Source organism: Microcebus murinus, chromosome 13 (genome assembly GCF_040939455.1).
Source record: "Microcebus murinus isolate Inina chromosome 13, M.murinus_Inina_mat1.0, whole genome shotgun sequence".
Taxonomy (NCBI): Eukaryota; Metazoa; Chordata; class Mammalia; order Primates; family Cheirogaleidae; genus Microcebus; species Microcebus murinus.
Genome location: NC_134116.1, coordinates 71,986,313 through 72,011,838, shown reverse-complemented (window position 1 = coordinate 72,011,838; position 25,526 = coordinate 71,986,313). Strand labels below are relative to the sequence as shown.

Here is a 25,526-nt window from a genome sequence, read left to right as displayed (position 1 = left end):
ATTGTAGTCTGTTTTTTCGCCTGACAATGCATTTTGAACATCTTTCTATGCCAACAGATGCCCCTCTCGAACATTCTAGATGGCTGAATAACATTCCTAGTGCCATTACTTTAAAAAGCATCTTCTTTTATCAAGTCAGGTTTCCATAATCATGAGTTAAAAATAAGACATCCAGTTAGTTCTCTGGAGGCTTTCATTCTAAATAAAGAATTTCACCAGAATGTGCATCCTGATGAATGTATTTCAGGGACTACTTCTGGGTTGACATTTCTCATGTTGTTTTACATTCTGGATTAAGACACATCTCATATGGTTTTGATTTATATTCTCAGCAGACTTCAAAAAGGAAATTCCAAGTGGAAGTTTATTCATACACCAGAACTATGTTTAAATGATGCTACAGGGATGTCTTAAACTAACAGGAGTCAGGAAGTTCAAAGTTAAGGTTAGGGCCCGGGCCATGTTCCCACCTCTTCTTTCTTGGATGTCTTAGGTATTTGGAAAGTTGAGATTTTATGTAACAGCTGCTCTACTTGTCTTTGACCTCCTGCATATGTACTTAGACAATTTCAAAGATGCACTTTATGTAATAACCTGGTATTTCCTGGTTGCTGTAGTTTCAAGGTTGTACTTAAGAAACAAAACAAAACAAACAAACTAGACCAAATAAAGAAAATCTCCACATCTTGTTTTAATGGCTAGATGAGTATCTGGAGTCTATGTGACTCCCAAAATCCTTTAAATAATCAAAAGCAAAACCTGACCCAAGTCTGTAAAACTAGCAAATTCACCAAAAGCACATCTTTAAGACAAGACAATTCATTTTTGTGCATGGTTAATGTTATTGCTTTAGAGGAGAGTTTACAATGAAGACACATTCTAATTTCATTTTGCTTTTAACTAATGGCAAATCTATTTCTTAAATAAAACTCAAGTTTATTCTCTTATTGAAAAAAATATATATGTACACTTAAGTTTCTCAAATGAACTTTTAAAAAAGAATCCGACAAGTTGTTTAGAAAATGTTCCTCCATCTGAGGGCATAAAGCAGACTAACTGGGTAATATGGCATAAAGCAGTTAGAAGTGAGTACACATTCTAGCTTCACTTCTCAATTCCTTTGTGACTTTGGGTAGGTCAACTTCAGCATGCCTCAGTTTCCTCATCAGTAGAATGGGAATAAGCAGCAGTACCTACTTTAGAGGGTTGCTGTAAGGATTTAATGATTAAATCACTGTGAAGTGGTCAGATGTGTAGGCGGGGCATAGTATTTGCTGCTATTACCAGGGCAAAGGTGCTTATTGTTACTTTCCCATGATGGAAAATAGTGGTTCTGATGGGTGGTTCTTGATTCTTTCCACTCAGCTCCTCTTCATTTGGCCTTCACAAGTAATTACAGAAAGCATTTGTCTATTATTTATTCAATAGACATCTGCTGGGTGCCCCTGCTGTGAAAGCCTGCTGTTAAGTACTATGGGAGGATGCAAGGCCCTGGGCAGCGGGGCCCTGCCCTGCAGGTCCCTAAGCCAACCCATCTAGACATCACTACAACCCAAGAAAGCAAATGCCTCTAGAGCAGGATAATATCCTTTGAGGCTTAGAGCAAGAGGGGGAATTTTGGATAAGGTGACCAGGAAAAGCCTGGCAGATGGGGTGGGGTTTAAGTCAGAAGGTTAGCCAATGGTCTTGCCATGACAACCCCTCTTCTGCCCACCGATTGATTTTGGAGCTGGGATTCTTGTGAATTTGGCGCCTTCCTGGAAGTAAATCTTATGCTCCTCTATCTGAGCCTGCAGGAGGATCTTGGGGCCACATGCTGCCCATCAACCTGCACTGAGATTCTTATGACAAGTATCTAACAGGCAATTCCTTTTTCACAATCCATAGAACATTTCATTATACTCTTTCTGCTAAATGATGCTGTACCAAAGAAAGCCATGTTTCATACATGGTCTTCAACAAGACGTAATGGGAATTATAAATGAAATGTGACACTTTGGATATGTGACAGTTGGACACATTAGGAAATGTGACACTTTAGGGTAATGGCAGTAAGGGCCTTATCCTAAAAGGCTGTTACTTTTAAGATATAAACACCAGGTTGGGGAAGACAGTCTTGCGATTATGGTTTACAATGTGCTTACCAGTTAATAAGTAAAATATTAGCAGCAATATGCCTGGCAAGTGGGGATCTCAAGGGCAAAGATGTGTTAAAACATAACCAAACACAGCAGAACCTTGGGAAAGAAATCTGTATCAGACATGTGGGCTTCATTAAGGGAAATGCCTTCAGAAGATTATTTTTCCATGTTATGAGAAAAAAAACTGAACAAATAAGTAAATTATGAACAAGGGATATGGGCTTCCTGTGGATTAATGACTGGTAGAAGTTGAGGTTAAGGTGGAGCCCAAGGTCACTGACCTCAAGGGGTCATGAGTCTCCCAAGTAGGCTTCCTGCCAAGGTCATTCTCACTTTGAAAAACACTGTAGGTGTATATTTGGAGATCTGCTTTGTGAGGAAGCCACAGAGTAATTCAAGCACTATGCAAATACTTAAATGCATTTACATTTGAAAGCAAAGAAATACTTTGCTCTTATGCTTAAAATGATTATAATTAACGTTCCATGACTACTCAGATTATACCTAATGCTGAATGGAAAATTTAGAAAGCAGTCCTCCTTGAACCTTTTGTTCCTCCAAAATAAGGAACAATTAAATATTAACACATAATTTTTTTCTTAATTGAGATGTGTCTTTTTCAGGCTAATGCATAAACTGGGAGTTCCTAACTCAGGACTTTAGATAGAATTTAGGGCCTCCTGGGAACTGGGAGGCTTTTTGTATGCAAACATTGCTGTGTAGGTGCTTTTTGTTTGCTGAGGCTAAAAAGCTTTCATCAAATGGTATTTATCTCTAAAGTACTCAAGCCCAAGAAGAAAACTTTATGCAGAGGCTCTAAGAGTGTCAGCTTTATCCTGCTCTCTTCCCCATGGCTATCAATTTTTGATTTTGGAACTCTCTCTCTCTCTCTCTCTCTCTTTCTCTTATAAACATACACACACAAATGTATATTCATGCACATACATTATATAACTACATCATAGGTAAAACTGCAAGCATCTTTAAATAACTATGTGGATTTTTTTATCCTCTTAAATTAGGACATTGCAGGTACATGTTACCAGACTGTAAACCAGACTGCATTTTTAACATCTCCAGTTCTTAGCCTAGAGCCTTGCGAAATGGTTATTGGCTAGTGAATGTTGACTGAATGCATAAATGACTATATGAAGAGGTAAATATTTATAGACCTGGAAGCCAATAAATACCCTAAGGGTCTCTTAGATACTCAGGCCCCTCCAAACTCACAGGGCTATTGTAAATATGGAAACATGTATTGTGAAAGTCCTTTGCAAACTGTAAAGCCCTATATGAAAATAAGGTAACATTATTCATCTCGTGATTCTTCCTCTGGGAGAGGCGTGGCTATCCTTGGGCAGCAGTGTCTGTGTATCTCCACATTGCCCTGTTTTCTGAGGGGCGGGGAGGCTGACGCTGTCCTGGCCCTGACTGGGAGGCTGTTGCTGCTGGCACCAGTCCCTGCTCCCTTTCCCTCTGCGCAGAATCCTTGGGAGCTCCAAGTGCACAGAGTGCTGTGGGACGTAGTCTCGGAAGAACAATAGCAAGAAAAGATTTTTCTGTTTGCTTGCAGAGGAATCAGTCTCCCTTTCAAAGATCATCTTAAACCTGATTGGGGCGTACTCACACCTGAAAATGACCAGTCAGGACCACTGAAAAATAATATCATAGGACTTTCAGGACTTTCAAATATTTTGGGCACAATCTTTAGTAAGAAATACACTTCTATAGCTGTGAGCACACCCACGCATGCACACAAACCATACACACATAGACAGAAACGAAGTTTTGCAAAACGAGAGTTATACTTCAGATACGGCAAGGCCATGTGACATTTGCTGTCCTATCCTATCCTATCCTATCCTATCCTATCCTATCCTATCCTATCCTATCCTATCCTATCCTATCCAAAATTGCATTAACTCACTTCACGACCCCGTCCTGGCTTAAAGAACATGGTCTAGATTATACTCAGTTATACAAAAGCATCTGGTTAAACTCAATGATGAATAAACTGAACACAGTTCTATGAGTCTGATACCGGGGGTCTTCTAGGCACCTCCTCTCTCTTCCAATCCCCATATTCTCACCACATCCCCCCAAGGACCTGCTGAATTTTTCTTTTAAATATAATTCTCAAACTCCTATTCTCCTTCCAGCTCCCTTCCCTTTGCCTTGGTTTTTAGACCCTCACCACATCTCCAGGACTGCAGTAGAATCCCAACAGTTCCCCCTGCTTCAGTTTTTACTTTTCGTACATCCCTAAAGTGCAACTATGATCATTCTCCTTAAAACTTTTCGTGCCTCCCTGTCACCTGCAGAATAAAGCAGTGGCCCATTTCCCCAGGGTAGCCTGGCTCTTTTCTGGACTTTCACACATCTATTACCGCCCTTATGAGATTATGCTGGAATGTTCTCCTTACACGTCTGTCTCCCCCACAACACCACAGCTCTTCAAGGGCAGAAGTTGCCTCATTCATTTTTTGTGCCACTGGCGCCCAGGAAGCATTTGGAACCCAGCGTGTGCTCAAGATACGCTGAATGAAGGAAGAGCTGAGAAGTCCTTTTCTTGCTCTGCATTAATCTTGCACTAGAATTGACTGAAGCCCCTTGATTTATTCTCAGCAAAGGACCTCCACATTGCTGCTGGTCCCAGGTCTTTGGCACAGGGACCTCCTGTCCCCTGAGAAAGCTCTCCTGTTTTCTTTTTCTTTTCCTGGTTTGATTTAAAGGGGCTGAGAGGTGCATGCCAGGCTTTCCTAGCTTTCCGTTCCACTCTGCTTGAGAAGCCTGCTGCTGCTGTTGCTGGGGCCGAGGCTGGGCTGGTGCCAGGCCCTAGCCTTAATTAATAACAAATTGATGACATGAAATCTCAGGCAGCTTAGAGGCCGTCCAGATGTGGGCTTGGAATAGTGCTAGGACATCAGATTTGGTCAGGGGAGTCATTTCCAATCCGTAGGACCCTGGGAGAAGGAGGATAGTTCTGGTGATGAGTAAAGGATTAGGTCCCCTCATGAGCAGGTCTGAGGCCCAGTTCAGTCGGGACCATCCAAGATCTCCCTGGATACACCCTGGAGGAAACCCAAGTCCCCTAGGCTGCCCCATCCATACCCCTAAGGGAATCATCCAACCAGTCCATAATGACACCTTTGGGCCAGTTGAGATGTGGGGATGCATTTAATTGGAGTAGAGCAGGTGTCCTCAAACTACGGCCCGGGCCCGCGGGCCACATGTGGCCCACCGAGGACATTTATCCAGCTGCCGGGTGTTTTTGTAGCCACTGCCTGTCCTGCTTAGCAGCCAACTCGTCCCAGGTCCACAGAGCGCATGTGTGGAATGTGCGCCGCACTCTCCAACAGCCCTCCAACGGTCTGAGGGACAGTGAACTGGCCCTCTGTTTAAAAAGTTTGAGGACCCCTGGAGTAGAGTAATGCCTCCCTCCCCCAAAACCTAATAAATAACCTTCAGCTATGACTGCTTTGGTTCTCAGGAGCAGCAGGAAAATGTGTGATATAACGGACTGAGCTTCTTTTGAGCACTGAACTAGTTGGCCTGTCTAGAAGACCCTCCTCTCTACCCTACTTAGATAAAGCTTCTCCTTCCTTGAAGGTGTAGCTTGGTGGACACCTCCTCCAAGAGGCCTTCCCTGAATCCTTCTAACAACTTGCAGCCAGCACTGCTCTAGGACCTCTGGCAGTCTTGAATTGTTATTTGACCTGTTATAGGTAACCCTGACTTCCATCTCTTTGTAGATTAAAGTCTGAGCTCTGTGAGTCTGCACACAGTGAGGGCTCAACACAGGTTTGTGGTAGTTGTGGCTGCTGTGGCTGCTGTTATAACTAAGATGAAAACAAGGTTGTATGTAGGCTCGGCTGATGGTGGATGATGATGATGATGATGATGACTGAGGGCCACTGTCAATTTCTAGAGAGAGAAAAGTGGATGGACTTGGGGGAAAGAAATGAATGTCGTTAGTAGATAAAGTAAAGGTAGAAACAGATAAGGGGAAGGAGACAGCAAGTTGGGATAAAAAAAAATCTTTCAGAGAGGGAAGTGGCGAGGGAAGCAGCACTGAGCATGGGCTCACTGTAGGGGTCCGCTGAGCAAATCTCATTACAGCTCAAATCTCCAGTTCCCTCATCTGCAAAATGTGTACAACGTTGCAAATACTCTTTGGAGTAGTTGTAAGTATGTGAGAAACTCCAGAAGGAGAAAGGGCATTTAGTTTACCGCTGCAATCCTGGTTCCTGGCACAGGACTTTGGACTTTATGTTTACCTTTGTTGAACGAAATGAATTATGTAATTTGACACAGACCAGACACTTAAAAATCGGAGCTATTATTATTATTATTAACTGAAATGAATACTTTTCACATTTTTCCACGGAGATACCCAAATGGCAGAAGAGAATAAACAGATACCCCCAATGGATTTATTTACTTCCTTCTCCCTAGAGTTGGAATATAACACAGATACACTTGTTTTAATAAAAAAAGCTTCACTTCAAATTTGAGGGAGGCCGATGCTCCAAGAAGATGTAACATCCTGTAGCTTCTAACACTCTGGACATAGTGCCTCACTGAAGAGGCTCAGATGTAAATTTAAAGAAAAAAAAATCTCACTTTTAGAGAGATGATCTATTTATTTATTTTTAACAGCAGCCTCCCTGGGGACCAGAAAATGTGGGGTTGAGGCAAATTCTCACTCCATGGAAACCGGATGAGATTATGTTGGACCCAGACATCTGACTTTAAAGACCTGAGAGACACACAGGCCACCAACAGCCGATGCTGGCTAAGCTCAGGATCACAGGATGAAGGCAGAAGCTCTGCTCAGCAACATAAAGTGCTGGCTTGAAAGCAAAGATTTTCTTGAATATATTTCCATAAAATATCAGGACATCTTATATTCTGAAGGCAATTTGTGCATTTTATTCAGAAAGCCCAACACCATGCTAAGATAACTTCAGGTTCAGAACCCAAATCTGATCACTCACTCCCCTGCTTAGCCTCCTCCATGGGTCTCACATCGCTCCCAAGTAAAATCCAAACTTCGGAGGACAGCAGGAAATTCTAAGTCCAGCATGGGTCCCTGGCAACTCCTTCTGTGCCTCAACTGCCCACATGCCCCGGACAGTTGGCCGGTGGTGCTAAACAATGTGAGGTTCCCTAAAACTGACACCCCAACTGCCATCCTCTGTTCCCTGGAGGCTTTTTTCCTTGTGTCTAGAACGACCTTCTTCTACTGCATCTGACCAGCCAGTTCTTATTCTTCTGTACCCCTCTGCTCCTTTGATTCTCAGCTCCAGTTTCATCTTTTCTGCTAAGTCTTTCCTGACCTCCACTCTTGCCACCCAAGGCTAAGTAAGGGTCACTGTAGTCTCTTCTTGTACCCTCTGTGCCCTTCTGACCCTGCACTTACCCTGGTGCTGGAATGTTCAGTTCACTCTGCTTTTCCATCTCCCTCCACTGGCAGTGTCTTTGCAGTTCCCTGCACCAGCACAGTGCCCAGCACCCCAAAGGGGCTTGGTTCACGTTTGTGTGGAGAATTGAGGAAGCTTCCAGCACAGAGGTTCAAAGAAATTTAGAGCAAGGAGCAGATAATTCTCTCCCATGCTTCCAGCTGCCAACAGTGCAGAGGAACCTCACTGGTCCACTGTGACCTTCGAAGCCTGGGCTGAGATTCCAAGCCTCCACACTTCCTTCCCTCATTGTTTTCGTTCACATTAAAAAGGAACACCAAGGATTTGCATCACAGCCTTAAAATAAAGTCCCAGGGAGAAAGGATTCTGTTCAGAACAGAAAGAACCACGCTTTCCAACTGAACCAAACCCCTAAAGAGGACTAAAACGTAAGGTGGGGTATGTTCCACTCATTCACAGTATCAACAGGGTCTTTTAGTAGTGAACAGAACTCTCCACTCATAAAGAAACAGTGCGAGAGTTACATTATAATTCCAATGGTTAATCTTTTGTTTGAAATTTCCAAATCTTTTCTTACATGCCCTTTAAGACCATAAAGACACTTTAATAACATTCCCCAGTTGACTAAAAGTAGCAAAGATGATGTTTCTAAGAGACATCTTTCTTCATGGTACCAAAAGTACCCTCATAGTACAAAGCAGGTACTAAGGAGCTGATGCTTGTGACCTCTATTAAGTTTTATGCTTCTTTTCTCTGCCAAGTGTGGTTTCTATTTACATTGTAAAAAGTATATTATTAATTATACATTCCATAAACTCACTTATTTCATAACACAATAGTGGACATCAGCAAATTTAGAGTATTCAAAATAAATAATCTCAAAATAGCGAAACAATTCTTAAGTTTATTAAATGCTAGGTTTTGAAATTCTCTTTGGTATAATGGCTTCTATTAGCACAACCCAGACACCACCAAACTACCCATAAATTCTGCCAGAAACTTCCTACACAACTCTGATTCAAGCATTTACAACACTCTCTTGAGGCTTTACATGGATGCCTCCTTGTTTCTAGTCGTGCTGTGCGAACAGCTGGGAAGAGATTCACAATAGTGTTTTCAGATGCTTGTCTGGGAAAGTGGAGGAGTATCCCTAATGCTGATGTCATTGTCATTTCTGAAATTCCAGTCCTGGTCACTCTTCCATCTGGGCTACTTTTTAAATCTGGAATTCTCCCCTCTTTCTCTCACTACCCACACACCTGACCCCCAGGGAATCACTGAGTCACTTCCTGTCCCTTGAATGCGTGCCTTAACTCCCTTTCCATAAGATCCTTGACCTGGGGTGTGAATGACAGAGAGAGGGTTGCCAGGAAGGCAGGCAGAGGGAGAGAAAGGTCCTGCTCCACTCCATCCTGGTGGGACAGGAAGTTGCTGAGCAGGGCTGACTTTCAATTTTTAGGAGATAATCATTGCCATCACAGTAATGACACGAGTTGTGCATTACTCAATACTGGATTTCCCTCCAAGATCCCCTCTTTGCCTTTCCATTGCTTCTTTGCAACTTCAGAAAGGATGGAGGGTAAAAGAAATAAAAAGCAAATTCTATCTTACATTTATGAAAAGTCTGATTGTGTAAACCTGAGAATCTATCTGATCAAAAGAAAGGGTTTGGATGCACATAAATTTTATTGAGACTCTTACCCTTATTTATCATTAACTATTGATTTATAATTTATACATTAATGAACAAATCGGATATAGCACATGAATGTTAGCTTTCTAGGTCAGTTTTTAATAAAAGGATATTTTTATTATATTTTACAATACATAGTAAAATACATAGTACTTTTACTATGGTAAAAATAATTTTTTAATGAAGACTTTTAAAGCAATCTTGTGGCAGAGACAAGCTAACTATGGAATAGATGCATGGGTGGACCATGGCTCCCAGCCTAGCTGGCTGTTAGGACAAGGGCATGTGGGTGAGTCTGCCATGTGATCTACTACCTGTTCTCCTTCTCTGTCCACCAGCAGATGTGCCAGTGCCCAGGAGACTTCAGAAGCTTGTGTTAATGTGGCAGAGCTTCAGTCAGCCCGGATGTGAGGCAGCACCTCCTACCTCCAGTGTGAGTGGGAAATAAACTTTTAGTTGGTTAAGACTATAAACACTTTGAAGACAGGAAGTTCTGCCATATTGGATAACAATCCCCAGTGGCCACTATATGCCTGGGAATGAGTAGGTATGTGGCTAATGTTTGTGGGAATAATGAGATCAAACAAGATTGGGTACATTCAGGGTGGTATGGCTGGAGACTGTGGGAATAATGAATATTGCATGAGTCATGAGAGTATGTACATAAAAAATAAAACTGAACATAGAGAGTTAATTATGAGAAGAATTTCTGATTAACTTTGCTACTACATACACACACATACACTCAATACTCTCAACGTCACTATAAATATTACTCAAACACTCTTGTCTTTTATGTCCGTTTTTGTTTTCATGGAAACTGCCTGACTTTCAAGATAGGTTGTGAAACAATGTCTATTGAAAAGGATTCATTTTTTCCCCTCTACAAAACTATTTCAGTTGACTGAATAGGTTTGTTTCACTGCTCATGGGTTTTGGAGAATTGAATACATTTAAAAGACAGTTTGGGGTGATCTAGATGCTAAAGGAGATGCCCTGAGAGAATACTGACTAGGTGGGTAAGGTTTCCTGGCTCCACGTTCTCTTCAGAAAGAATCCCCTTACATTAGTCCATGAGAATGACAAACAGTACCATACTTTGGCTAAATAACAAAACCCGCCAAATCCCTTATTCTTTTGTATTTATTTTTCATGCTAAACTTGATTTCTAGGCTTAACACTATGAAGTGACATTCAGTGTTTCCTTTTTAAACTAATTGCCATTGTTTACTGAGACAGACACTTACTGTCTATCAGGTGTAAGTCAGGGATTCCCACACCTTGTATTTATGCTTCTCTGTTGTTTAGAAATGTTTCATTTTCTTTCTTTTAATTGTTTGAAAGATATCATGAATAGCTTGATGCCTCATAAAATCATGAGGAAGAATTACAAATTAAGATTTTTTATTACTTTTGCATATTTTTGAGAGGTAACACATTTATAATTTGGTTGGAATCTCCAAAGTGGCTGTATCTTTTAAAACTAGTATTTAATGGCAGGTATAACCAATTTTTCGTTACAAGAAAGAAGGAAAGGGGAAGGGAGAATGACAGGAAGGAAGGCAGGAATAATGGAAGTGACTCAATATTGCGCTGTCTTTTCAAATTGCCTAAGCAAATCCAAATCTCTTGCTGACACTCTGATCATCTAGCACGAATATGCCAGGACTTCTGTTTGGTCACCCAGCTGCTGTATATCAACCTCCCTCCCAACTAAGACCTGTTATTTGCCCTTCCTGTTATATATATATTGGTGCACTCATTATGGCCACTTCCCAGTTATAGCTATTTCTCAAATCAGAAACTTCGACAACTCTCTCAATTCCATCTAAGTACAACTTTTCTGCTTGGCTCAGTTACTCTTCCATGTACAAAATGGTTTTCTGCACCCTGTTCTGTCTCTGTCCTCCCTACCTGTTCTGAGTTTCTAGAATGAGTTAAAGGAAGTCATTGACTGCAATGTACCACCTTAAACCTCACCTTATTTTCAATTTCAACCCACTCTAAACTATTTTAAATACTATTGTAAAAATGATGATTCCCAAACCTAACCCTAGATTTATGTTATTTTAAAATTTAGCTTCTCAACCCCCTCTGGAACAAAACAACCTTCTCATTATACTAGGTACTCTGTAATCACCCAGTAAATTCACATTAACTGCTGAATAAATATTTGGCTAAAGTTCTATCATGGCTAGTGAATACCTGTTTGAGTTGTACTTTACTCTATACCTGGTTTATTTAAAAAATATTGTGAGGAGTTACAGAGATAGGCATGAAAGCAATACCCCAAATGTTTTTAAGTCCCCAGTGTGGCTCTTAGCACCACCATGGTGACAGACCAAAAGTAAAGGGTATACAGTTGGAGTATTCCACTCATATCTCAGTGTGTCCAATATAAATTACATAATCTTAAAAAAATTTAAGCATTCAAAACACAAAACTAAAAAACCCAGTATTATCCCAACACATTATTATACTCAAGTTTCTAAAAAGATTTTGGGATTTTGTAAACAATTTACAAGGTATATTTATTTTAATAAGTTATGACATAAACACAAACAGTTTTTGAAGTGAAGTCATATAAAAAAAGAAACAAACAAAACCATGGTTTTCAGCTTTTTAAGTGTATTTTTTTTTGGTAAGATTTGAGGATTGGCCTACAATGGATTACTACTTAGTAAGTTAAGTAACTTCTGAATGCTTTTTATTTAATTCTTAAAAAACTATTTGGTTGGTCATAGTCCATCTCTTATTATCAAAAGGTTTACAAACACTTGCCTTCAACTTTTTTTTTGGTGGGTGGGGGGAAAGAAATGTATATAGTCAGGAAATAAGAGAAAAAAGAGAGTCTGCAGAAGGCAAAGGCTTTTACAGAACAAGTATTTGCTCCAGAAGAAAGGTGAGAGGTGCCAATGAATGGACCTGACAAAGTGGCTAGCTAATTGTGTGACCTTGGGCACAAAACTTTACCCTCTCTGATCTTAGTCTACTTGCCAGTAAGATAAGGGCTTTTTTAGATTCTTTCAATGCTTTAAGTGCTATGATTTGTAAGAAGAAATGTTATGCCGAAGTCAGTGAAGCTAACGTCACTTTGGAACAATGTCACTAGACAACAGAGAAGGTAAAATGTGCACCAGTGTCCTGGCTATCTGATTGTAGACAATAGCCATACCATGCTAACTAAACCCAAGAAAACCCATATGAATGTTGTGGGAAAGCTAAGGTTTGCCTGACACTTTGTTGCTAGGAAAGCATTGTTGATGACCTCAAACCCAAACGGTTTATGTGATTTCATACTGTGGTCTCTGACATAACAAACTAAACATCCCCAGAGACCACAGCCTCAGCTGCTGTGTCTTTGTCCCTGACATCAACCCCATTGGTTCGTTTTCAATTTTATTCTTAAACATAACATTTCTGATCTATCCTGTTTTATAATCCAGTTCCAATAAAAATGAGAAGACTGTAGGGAGATGAATAAAACTGCATTTTGCAAGGCAGTCAGTTATTATAAGACAGGTATTAAAACATTGGGATAAATGGCCTCAGACTGCAGGCAGCCTGCAAATCAGTCGGGCAGTCTGGCCCTTGGTACATATGGCCTTGGATGGCTTTCTCTGAAATCAGGGTACAGAAGTCTGTGAACTTGAGTCTGTTTTTCAGCAGTTCTCACAGCACTTGACACAGTGTCAGGCATGGAGTAGCATGGTAAAACTTGTTGGCAATTCATGAAATAGTTATTACTGAAAAAGGAAAAAAAAATTTCTAGAGCTTTTGGCATTTTGTAGTTTGGAGAGAAACATTCTTTATAATGGCAGTACTTACTAAGCAGGGAATATGCTACTTAGAAGCTAAAACCAGTATATTGGTAATGGAATTTGTTGACTGTTTGGGAGTCATTAGAATGTTGCAGGGTTTTTTTACTCACATTCAGGAATGTTCTCCCTGATATAAATTGTATGAGGAATGTTTATAGGGCCCACAAAATCCATTCAGTTTCTTTTTTAATTCTCTCATATGCATACGCCATTCAAACATTCTGCTAAAAGGTATCTGCATTGTTAACGTTGATATTGGGTGCCAGGCAAGATGATAAGCATTTTATATACAATGGCTCATTTAATCTTCACAGGAACTTTTAAAAAGGTGTTACCATTCCCATTTTATGGAGGAAGAAACTAAGGCTTAGGGAGGTTAAATAAGGTGACCAGTGTCACACATGGGCATATTAAATCAAGACCTTCTGCTCCAAATCTAGTCGTCATTCATGAAAAAATGGGAATAAGTAGTGAGAAAATAGCAACGCTTTTCCAAATATTTTTGAAAGAAGGTAGGGCATAAATTATAAATTAAAATGCAGCTGAAAAAAAACAAGAAAAAAACTGTTCACATAATTTCTTCATTGATTTATCCATATTTAATCAGTCATTAAATATACATGTTCACCACTGCACTGGTAGCACGAGGAATAGAGAGGTTATCTATGCAGCAGGGGTTAAACTCTGATGAAAATTGGGTTGTGAGTGATAAGAAGGAAAAGGAAAAGTTGAATCATTAAGCAATATTTTCCAAAGGTCTTGACTTCTGTGGAAGGTTCTAGGTGGAAACATTGGGTTTCCCATCAGAGTGAAGTCTCTAAGAGCTTTTTAAGAGGTGAGGAACAGTAACAACAAGAACATCAATGTAATCGAGGTTGTTATTGGACACACACTCAGCCAAAGCACAGCACGAGGCCCTTTGCTGCATTCTTTTGTCACCCTCATGACACTCTGGGGTAGATGTTATTGTCGCCATTTTGGAGTTGAGCAATGAGAACTCAGAGCAGTTGGAAAGCACACACAACTAGTGACAGTGCAGGATTCAAACCCAGATCCATCAGGGCCCCAAACCTTCCACCTTTCCACAAAGCCATACTGCTCAAAGTTGTCTTGCCACAGTGGTTGTTTTGTGTGTATGTTGTGTGTGTGTGTGTGTGTGTGTGTGTGTGTGTGTCGGGGGGGGGGGGTTGGCTGCTATGTATTATTTGCAGGAGGAAAATGAGGAAACCACACGTGCACACCCACCCACACACACAAAGATCTTAAGTTGGGGGACAAGGGAGAGAATGTATACTGATGAGTAAAATAAATGAGGAGGTTTATCCAGTCATCTGTACTATTAATTAAATTTCTCTATCTACCAGCTAAGTACTGTGTGGCTCCATGGTGATTATCAAGGCAGTCAGGATTTCAAATGGCGCTGATAACTAAGTATAATAGGATTATGCATTTTTCCCCCCTCAGAGCTGAAGCAAAAAAGTTCCCCTAAGCCGAGGTTTTCATGTTGTTTTTTCCTATTAGAAATTAGTCCAGATTGATGCCAGAGACCTCAAGGAGTGTCGGAGCTTACTTTCACTTATATAGGGGAAAAGAAAGAATTCTTGCAAGATAAATACAAGAGCCCAGAAACACTTGGCTCATCCTGCCTCAATCTGGACTTATATTCAATGGACTAAACTTAGCAGAAAAGCCACAGGAATGGGGCAATGAACACAGCCCATGCCTAATACCACATTTTTATTTGATGATGTTTGAACCCTAAACATGCTTCACTTTTAAATACTGATATTTAAAAAAAATTGTGTGTTAACTGAATTTTTGTAAATAAGTCATAATTTAAATAGGGAGGCATGGTTAATATTTCATTTTGAAAATATTCTTCTGTGAAATTCAGTTTCCCAAGGGGACTAACTTTTTCACTTTAAAAAAAGTATTTTGACTGAATCTTTTAAAAAACACTCCTGATTTATGTATCTTATAAATGTAGATTATTTTGGGGTGAGAATATACAAAAAGTTTAACCAGCATTTGTTTTAGGCTTAGAAACATGTTTATACCTAAACATAGTTTAAGGTATTTAGTACAGAATGAAACTGCTTTAATATGAACTAGATATAATTTGTCATGTTTGTGAACAGAAAACTTTTCAATGCTATGTTTTCTTTGTTGTGGGCAGACTATAAAACAAATTAAAAATAGCAAAGAATTAAAGAAAATTTCTTAGAATGGTTCTTAAAACCCAGATTAAAAAAAATGGTTCTCAACTCTGATATATAGGCTTCTTTGGAGAAAGTGAAAATGAATTTTTAAAAAATCATAAATGGACAACACACTGCTTTTTAAAAAAGAGATTTATATGTTGTTAGTCATTTTGAAAAATGACCATAGCTACCATAGAGACTTTGGTTCACATTTTTCTGGTGATACAACCCCCTCTTGTATAAACATATACACATACCAATATGTTATGTGAACTGCAATCTTGCAGTAACTTCAAGGAAAAACTTGTTTTTATAAAGGAACTCATATTTTCCCATGCTTCTTCACTTCTTGTGCAAGAACTTTTATGAGATTCTTTATTTATTTTCCTTTGTTCTTCTCTTTTTACTGGAAGAGAACATTATCTGGATGTAATCATGTTCAATGAGAATAAATTCTGACTAAGGAGATGATTTAAATCAATGGCCAACAATTAAAATGCCTGATCCTACCATCACTTTGGCTATGGCAATTGAATTTTACCAGGTCAACACATTAATTTATTCTAATGCAATATATGTTCCCCCCACAGGAAGGAATGCTATTTCAGTAACCTTCTGTTTCATCTTTGCAGACTTGGCTACCCTCTCTGTAACTTAGCTGGCTAAAGTTGAAGTTCTGTAGTAGTAGAAATACAGTGTGAACATCTCTGGACTACTTCATCAAAGTCCCCAGAGACTATGTTTTTCTTTCAGGAGACTACCCTATAGCACGCTAAATCATTGCTTGTATTTATCTACCAGTAAGTCTGTCTGGTGTTCCAGCCACCTGGAGCTGACACAGATTTTTCCCGTGTGAAGGATGCCATAGCAACCAGATTTGTGGCATGGACAGAAACCAGCCATAATGATGCTGCAATTTTAGTCAGGAAGCCAACACATAGCACCCACAACAGTATTATTATAAAGAATGTCTTAAGAACTCAAAATTCATCACTTTTCAGGGCTTAGTTTTTTAGACACTAGAATGGAAATTACCCCAGACTCTAAGAGAAGGAAGGTGGTAGTTAAGATTGGAAAGATCTTCCTGTTTCAAATCTGTCCCTGTTTCTTACAAGCAAAGCCACTTTGGACAAGTTAACAAACCTCTCTCCGCCTCAGTTTTCTCTTCTGTAAAATGGAGACAATACTCCTGCCTCAAGGGGTGGCCGTGAGGATGAAGGAGGTGATCTGTTCTGCGGCTGGCAGAAGAGAAGCACATCACAGCTAATAGTTTTTAATCATTAGGTTAGGGAAGGAGGCAGTAGACATGGGACAAGAGAAGAGTGGTCCCCCAAATAGGGTGCGGATGAGTAAATTTATTAGAAATGTTGTGTTTATTTTGAATATTTTATGTAAATACTTTAAATATTTTTTAAAGAAATAAATCGTTATGCCAGTATTAGATGGCAGGACGTGATAGGAGATGCCCTCACATGAGCTGGAAGCCTGCTGGTGGTTTCTGGGAGGGAGGAAGGGAATTTCCCAGTAGGGAGGACTGGCACCAGCCATGTCACCTACATCCCTGCTTTCAGTGCTGCCCTATATCATGCTGTACTGCAGTCTGCACGGACCCCATTGAGAAGCTATTTGGGCTACACTGCTTATTCTCAACCGACCTAACCCTCACACAATGGAGTGGTGACTTCAAAAGATTCTTGTAGAGAAACCACGAAGAGAAAATATTAATTACCAGCAACAACTAGTCAGCAAGGAAGAGGCCAGACCTGAAATGTTCCTACTCCTAGTACTGGCCCTGTTAACACTCACATCTACAAGGCAAGAATGATAAAAACAGATTTAGACGAGACAAGAAGCCAGCTGAATTAATTTAAAATTGTCTGGAAGACTATTTGAAATAGGAATTTATATAATTGTTAATGAACATTGGCCTTTATGACTTGAGATGTAAGTTAATGATAGCAGAACATGTATGTAGCTTATAAATTATGCATAAAGACAGATGTATTGGGAGTATTGCTCAAAATTTTGTTACTGATAGGAGTGCACATTCATAAGAGGGTGGGGCCACAGTGCTAGGGAATGTGAGTACCGAGTGGGCACATTGCGTGCCTTCTGACCTCTTCCACACGTGGCACACACAGTGAGCCTGCACTGCATGCTGGATAAAATACTAGGCGATGGGAAGCCCAGGGTTGCCAGACAAAAAGCCTTTGGCCACCCCTGGTCCTACTCAGCCAGCCCAAGGCAGAGGGGGTTGGTATCTTCGGCACATCTATTAACCCTTTCAAAGCACACTCATATCCCATGTATGGCACCCTCTGGTTGGAAACTCAGTTCTACAGACAAATTTAGGGAGGGCTAATTACTGAAGAACACAGCTACTTGGTTCTAGGTGAGTTAGCTCTACAGACAGGAAAAGAGAAAGTTTTTAAAACAAATGAACCTCTTGAGAATCAGCCCAATAAAACTCATGGGCTTGTTGTCAGAGTTAAATATTTATGCTACCTCATTCTCTCAAATCTGATAAAGGAGCAAACTTCATATATTTACAAATATTTCCTTTCCTCTCCTCTCCATCAGCAAGCATATCCCAGCTCTGCACATTCAGCATTCAGCCCAGTAAGTGCGAACTGCATGTTTGCCGAATGGATAAACAAGCCACAGTTAAGCAAAAACACTGTTCATCAACCCTTATATTCCTACCTACGAAGGTCCTTTTCCTCTTCCTCCCAGAGGCTAGTCCAAAACCTCGGCACAGATTTCCACGTCCCAGCCCTGATCCCATGCTACTAACTCACTCTTAGCTGACTGCCCCTCGTCCTTGATGAGTAGGACAGTCTCAATGCCAAATATATCATCCTAAGTCATTCAGAAAAAAACCCAAGTTGTCTTTGACTTATTTTTTGTTAACCAAACCCAGCAGTCACCAAGGGATGCTTTGTTGAAATAACTCTTCTCAGTCCTTTTCCGTTTTCTGCCCTCTCTGCCCCAACTAGCCAGTCAGCTCTCGAGGAACCCAGGCTCAGCCCTGTTTGTTTCCTCTGCTTGATGCGCTCTTAGCTCAGACATCTACAGACCCTGCCTAAACTCCCCTTCCTTTGGGTCTTCCCTCAAGTCCCCTCTCCAGGAGACCTTCCTTCGTTACCTCGTATTTGTTCTGTGCACTGTACACAAAGTTAACCTCTCTCCCTCACATGCATACCGCCTTTCCCTGTTTTATTTCTTTTCTTTATCAGTTATCGCTAAACTAAACATAGTTCCTTTATATTAGTAAAAGCTGCTCATATAAGCTCCATGAGGTAGGAAACTTTGTTTTGCTTATTAGTATATCTCCACAGCCTGAAATTGGGCCTAGCACATGGTAGGCACCCAATAGTTTAATGAATGGATGGAAGGATGGATTTCTGCAATGGACCTATACATGGTGTCTCTAATGCACCCTTCTACCAGAATATTCACCCCAGATTACAATTTAGAAATCACTACCCTCATCATAAATTGTAACTACACATGATTTATTAAATAAAATCTAAAACCCTTTAAAACATCTAGCCCTTAATGTCCCTTTCCAATTCCATTTCCCAGCGCAGCTGTCTCTCCATACATCCTAAGGTGTAGCCAAACTGGGACTACTCATTTATTTTGAACACATTCAATGCTTTAACGTCTTTGTGTTTTTAGACATGTGTCCTTTGATCTTGAGTATCTATTCCCTCCTTTGCCTCCTACTGAAATCTATTGATGTTTCCAGATTGTGTTTCATATCGCTCATGAAGCTTTTCCATCCTTCCACTTAGATTCAAACATGTGCACCATATAGTACATTGCTTAAGCCTCTAATAATTAGCATAAAAACCATTCTTTCTTAAATTGTGCCCAAGATGGGACTATAACATCCCTGAGAAGACATTATAGGCCTGTTTCCTTTTTGCAGTTCCTTGCACATCGTAGATGCTCAACAAATGTTTTTTAAAATGAATACACAATGTCACTAGCTGTGGATTTTGAGACCAGAGAATTTTAGTAAGGAAAACATTTAGGTCCTTTGTAGATGTAAAACACCAACATCAAATAAGTGAATGGCAGTGAGACTGGAAAGAAAAGTAACATTATAGCTTAAACTACCATGAAGCAGGAGATACCATATCTTCTTTCTCTCTGTTGTAATGCCTGGCACAGAGAGGTCACTTAATCTGGAGTTTGATCCTCAGCTAAAAATAAAGTGCTTTTATTTAAACTGAGCTCTCACTATTGTTGTTTAAATCTTTTGTGGTTTTATTCAAGTACTTGCAAGACCCAAAGAACATCAGTCAGGACATCTCAGTGTTATATAAGCGTTCTTTTTATGGAGTAATTTATGGTTAATTCAAGAAATCATACCTCAACTGCATACTGGGTTTCTCCTCCCCCGGCACGTCCTGTAATGTATACAGCCAGTCACTGGCCGGGCCCAGTGCAAAGGGACCAGGATGCAGGATAATAAGCACATGTGGAAAGAACAGCAGTTCTCGGGAAATTGTTCTAAATCATTGTTTTCTTGTGGGGAGTAGAGAACCAATAATTCTAAGAATTTTTTATAGCACAATTTTGCTGAGGCAGTAGAGTGAGTTTGATTTCTAGACCCGGGAGCAACTAACAGTGTCCTCTGGCCCCTTGCTGAGTGTAGAATCAACAGGTCTCCCAGGAGGCCTGAAGGTAACTGCTTGTCCCCTCTCGCTCTTCCTCTTTGGCATGCCGACAGAGCTCACGCCCTTCCTTGGCATCCTATACGGCCTCGCCTCATGGGGCTGGAAGATATTGAGTCTTTCTAGTAGATGGCTCTCTGATTCCCTTCTAGCTCCCGTAACTAGCTCAGCTCAGCTCCAGTGTGGACAAATGACCGGCCCACCCTACACTGCCCACCATTTGAATGTGGAAGCCACTGGCCAGGCACGAGCCACCGTTCTGCCCTGTGAAGGCTTCCTCTCAGTATTCCAAAGCTTCACTGAGAACGAGACCACTTTAAGTAGCTCTCTTAATCATTAAGATTTAGGTTTCCTGTAGGGTAAACTTCTCAGGACTCCACTTTCCCTTGTTCCTTCCACCCTCAACCTGCCGGCTCTGACATTGCCTGTTTGCTTGGTCGTGGCCCATTCGGGGACTTATTTGTGTATTTCCTACTGTGTTTTTACTCACTTTTGAAGTTGGCATACTTTCACCATTTAAACAATGAACTTTCTGAAGCAGAGGACTTGTATCATTTCTTCTGTGGCACATGGAACATACATCCCAACAGGACCACTTAGAGACGTGCTTAAAGAAGACTCCTGCTTCCCTATACTTGTAGGACTAGATGGATAGAAAAATGTTCCTGCCCACTAGTGATGCTCTGCTCTGGCCCCTGTACTGAGAGCTTCAGGGAGTGGCGCTATTAGTGGGGATGCATTTTGAGTATTATTCTGAGAATCGAAAACAGAAACCCTCCCCGCATGAAGACAGAGGTGGGTGATGGGGGTACATCTCAGTGGCACGGCCCCATCCAGTCTGGGGCTGCTCCTTCCGCTCCACGTTCAACAGGCTACACAGCCCCGATTTGGTTGGAGGCTATTCCCGGTATTCCTGCGGTTTATCCTGAAATAACACGTAGAAACTATTATGATAACACGGCTTTGCCTCTGCCAGTTATTCCATGTAAAAAGGGATTAAATAAGAGATTACAAAAACCTTCTACAATTTACATAGTTTCCTTCATCGTCATTTAACAAGTAGACTCAAGTTTTCTTCTTAACTGTTTTAAACCTCTTAGCTCAAGAGAAAAGTTAAACCAGTCAGAGTTTCTGTCTCTCTGTGACAGTCTAGTTTTGAATGGAAAGGGATGAGATAGGCTTTCTATGCCCTTCCTGATGCTAAGATTATTGTTCTGTCAAAGAGTTTTCAAACTTCGGCCTCAAAGTTTGCCTTATTTTCAACATTTTCAAAATTTTTTTTTTTTTTTTTAAAAGGAGAGTAGTAAAATTAGAAGACTGGTAAGAAGTTGCTAAACTTGATTGCTCCAAGTATAGACTTGGTTCTGAGTAAAGTACCTTAAAAAGGCGGCTCTTGGACCAATATGATTAGTAGATAATTGATCAGGCAACTTTTGGATTCTTAAGAATTGTTTTCTGATTATAAAAATAATGCTGGTCACTTATTGGCCATTTTTCATTTTATTTACGAACAATATGCTAAACATCTTTGTTCAGAAAGTTTTGTCTATTTTTTTAATCATTTCTTTAAGAGAATTTCCCAGAAGGAGAATTATTGTCAGAGGGTCTTGATAAATACTGCCAAACTGCCTTTCAAAAAGATGGTCAGGCCGGGCGCGGTGGCTCACGCCTGTAATCCTAGCACTCTGGGAGGCCGAGGCGGGCGGATTGCTCAAGGTCAGGAGTTCAAAACCAGCCTGAGCGAGACCCCGTCTCTACCATAAAAATAGAAAGAAATTAATTGGCCAACTAATATATATAATATAAAAATCAGCTGGGCATGGTGGCTCGTGCCTGTAGTCCCAGCTACTCGGGAGGCTGAGGCAGGAGGATTGCTTGAGCCCAGGAGTTTGAGGTTGCTGTGAGCTAGGCTGACGCCACGGCACTCACTCTAGCCTAGGCAAGAAAGCGAGACTCTGTCTCAAAAAAAAAAAAAAAAAAAGATGGTCATATTTTCTTTTTAAAACATATCTAGTCAGATATATTAAGCCCCTCCAGGAAGAGAGACAGTTGCATGATAGTTTTAATTTTTAGTTATCTAGATGTGATTAGTAGGATTCAGATAGGACTAAAAGGCTAACAGTTTATCTACTGGTGACTATATACTGGGCTTTGTGTTGTTGGAATCTTAGGTTCCTAGCCTAAAACAGTCTATATGTTATTATACTATAAAGGTCAGATTATTCCGGACACACAAATGGGTTCCTGGATTCTGTCCCAAAAGGTATGTAATGACAGTCACCACAAAGGAAAGATATAGAAAGGCTGACTCTTTCATTCATTCAACAAACATTACTTGAACGCCAGTAAGATGTGAAAAACTCCAGTAAGCAGCAGGAAATCAAAACAGCATGACACCTCCCCTGTCTTTGAGGAGCCTGGGAAAGGAGGAAGGTGTGTAAACAAAGAATGAAATAGAACAAGAAGTTTATATTAATGAAACTATGAAAGAAGAGGACTCCAATTCTGTAGAGAAATGGTGTTGGAGAAAGTTTTGAAGACTAGTGATGTTTAAGGTAGCTTTGGAGGATAAGGAGAATGTTGGAAATTAGTGGAGAAAGTATTTGGTAGACTCGGGGACTGAAGTTAGGAGAGCATGGAGGTGTGAAAACATGGGGTATGATGGTGAGGTCACCTGGTGGGTAGCAAAACTGGTTCTTTCTGAGAAGTGACCTGGGGGCTCCACAGGAAAACACCTTTGAGGGGATCACAAAAGGGCAAGGGCTAAGAGAAGCCCTTGAATGATGGTCAGGATTTATTAAGAAAGGGAAGAAAGGAAGATGTCAATGTTTACTGACTTTAAATAACTTCAAAGTTTTCAAAGCATCTTCATACACATTGTGCCATGTGAGCCTCCCAACCAGCACGTGTGGTAAGACGTGCATTCTTATTCCCATATTGCAGCAGCAGAGCTGGGGGGCAGTGGGGCTAAGTGACTTGCCCAAGGTCACACGGTTGAGTAAAGCTGCCACGCTTCACGATTCCAGGGGTCACCACCCCTGTGTTTGCTGACTAGCACCCTGGTTCTGTGTGCAGCACAGTGGTGTTGGCAGCTGAGAGCGGCAGGTCTGACTTCTGATGTCCTTTGCACTATACTAAGCTGCTATCATGTTCATCTTTTACAATGAACATGATTTAAAATGAAAACATACTAATGACTCCTATCTTTTACTCAATATTTTATATGCTATTGTGCTGTTACTTTTATGGGATTATTTTGAAAGATAATATATATATGAAGATAAACATATTTATTTTTAGGTGGTATATACATGTGTATCATTAAAATGCAAGAAAATATTAGGTACCTTAATTTGTACTACCATCCATTTTCATTACATTAAGAAGTTTAAAAATTACACACATTCAGTCATTCTAGATCAAAGCGGTCTTGTACCAATTTTAACCCAATTTCTAAAACTTCAACCTATTTGAGGAAATGAGTAGTTTATACATTGCTAGAAATTGTGATGAGAAAATCAAAAAATAATTCCACATAGAGAAAAAAGATGAGTGCAAGTAACTTCAAGAGTAGGCCCCTACAAACAACATTACTTCTACATAAGATCATGGAATTTTTTTTTTTAATGATTCAGAGTGCTTTGCTTTTTCAGTGTGGTGCAGAAGTTCTGTCTAAAAAAATAAAGGCAATTTCATCAATGGCATATGTACTAAAAGCTAATAACACAAGATGCATTATAAATCATCTCACTAATGTTTGAAATGTCCCTGGGAGACAGAGATGGCTAGAATTACTTACTATATTTGTAATCAGTGAAACAGATTTATTAAAAGGTTAATTATCCCCCTCAAGGTCGCAAAGTTAGGCAGCATACGGCAGTGGCTGAAATCCAAGGTTTCTGCCTGTTACCTTGGTCCTTGCAATCAATCTAAAATGTTTCCACAACGTCTGACGTGGGTACTGTCAGAAGTTGGCGAAAATTCTTTTACACATTAGAAAAACAGGTCTGGATGCTACCCTGTCACATGCCAGCATGTGTCGGCACATGTGAGTCTCGCTCACACAAAATAGGCTGGCTGGCACGGAGGGGTCCCTCGCGTGCAGATAGGAACCTACACATCGACAACAGCACGCGCCAGCACTGCACAGAGGACCCGGCGCACGTCACTAAATGACTACATAGGTGGCTCTGAGTCTACGGAGAACCCTGTCTCCTGATATTTTCTTCCTCTCACTTTTTCAAACCTAGACTGTAGGAAACAGGTTAAGCTACCGAAAAGAAAGTAAGAGAAAACCTTCAGTTTCCGATTTCCCCGAGAAGAAAAGACCTAAATGTGGCATTTCTTATGAAATGTGTGGAAAGGGCCCTGCAGAAAACCATATGGCTGTCAGTAACAGCACAGTCTCATTCAAAGGTGCTAAGAACACTAAGGAGACCAGGATGTCAGGAAAAGCAGAAATAGATCAATACTCCTCCCCCACGTGTAGGTGTCCCCACCATCAGTCTCTGTGCCCACTCTATGTAAATGAAATCAATCAGTGAGGATTTCTGCAAAATGCATAAAACAGTTGTCTTCTAGGCTCTACCAGAAGATAAATGATTCCAGACGTTGGCCTGTGGCCATTTTCCCACACATGCTACAGAGCTCCGACATCCATATTGGGCCATAACACTGAGTGGTTTCTGCTTTTGCGAGTTTACAGCCAGTGCTTCCACTTCTGGCTTGGACGAGATAGCCTGCTAACGCAGATGCTAAATAAGTCCCTTTTCTGCCTGCTAAATAATCCCTTTTAGATTGTAAGAGAATTGCCTTTTCCCAATCAAGGGGCTCCTGCGAGGGGCTCCTCCTCTTGAAAACTTTTTGCCATTCCTCGTAGACTCTCACCATCCCAAATCGCTGCCTTAGATCCCTTCGGAATTAAACACGTCCCAGCCATAGAATGCAAACCACTTAGATGGGACATACAATTACAAACAGCACGAGTCCAACTTTGAAAACGAAGACATTGGAAAATGCATGAGACATAAATAGCAGGATTGTTTCATATGGTAGTTTATGTTCTGGAAGAGGATAAGGGACTTTTAGAGAGAGATAAACTAAAGACTCAGAAGCAGCTTCCTTTAAAATGATGTCAGCATCAATAACATTATTTGGAAGGTACATGGGAAGTCTAGGTCAGATTCAGGGCTATTTAAGTAACCTCTCCCATGGAATTAAGCATCCTAATAGACAGTATTGAGTGCCAGCCTCTTAAATCTGAAAGGTGGGTCACTTTCTCACTAAACTGACTTTGAGGAAAAATACAGATAATTTTGCCTCTAGTTTAAAGAAAAAAGAAAGAAAAGAAGGAAAGAGGGAAGGAAGGAAGGAAGAAGGGAGGGAAGTCCTTATCTATATTTATAGTCTGAAATAAAACAATTCTCTCTGAGGTTAAATAAAAGTAAAATAAATCTTACTAGTAACTTCCAAATGTTTTTGAAGTGAATAATCAAAGTGACAGGCACTGCTTTTTAATTTTAAATCAAGTTCTTGTGAAAAGAATGTTCTTCTAAATATCAA

General features: G+C 40.4%; 1 protein-coding gene across 3 annotated transcripts in view; it reads right to left on the bottom strand.

Annotated features, from left to right (window-relative positions):
• The window catches only part of STARD13 (StAR related lipid transfer domain containing 13), a 214,291-nt gene that overhangs the window by 65,669 nt on the left and 123,096 nt on the right, over window positions 1–25,526 (bottom strand). The window lies entirely within an intron of this gene.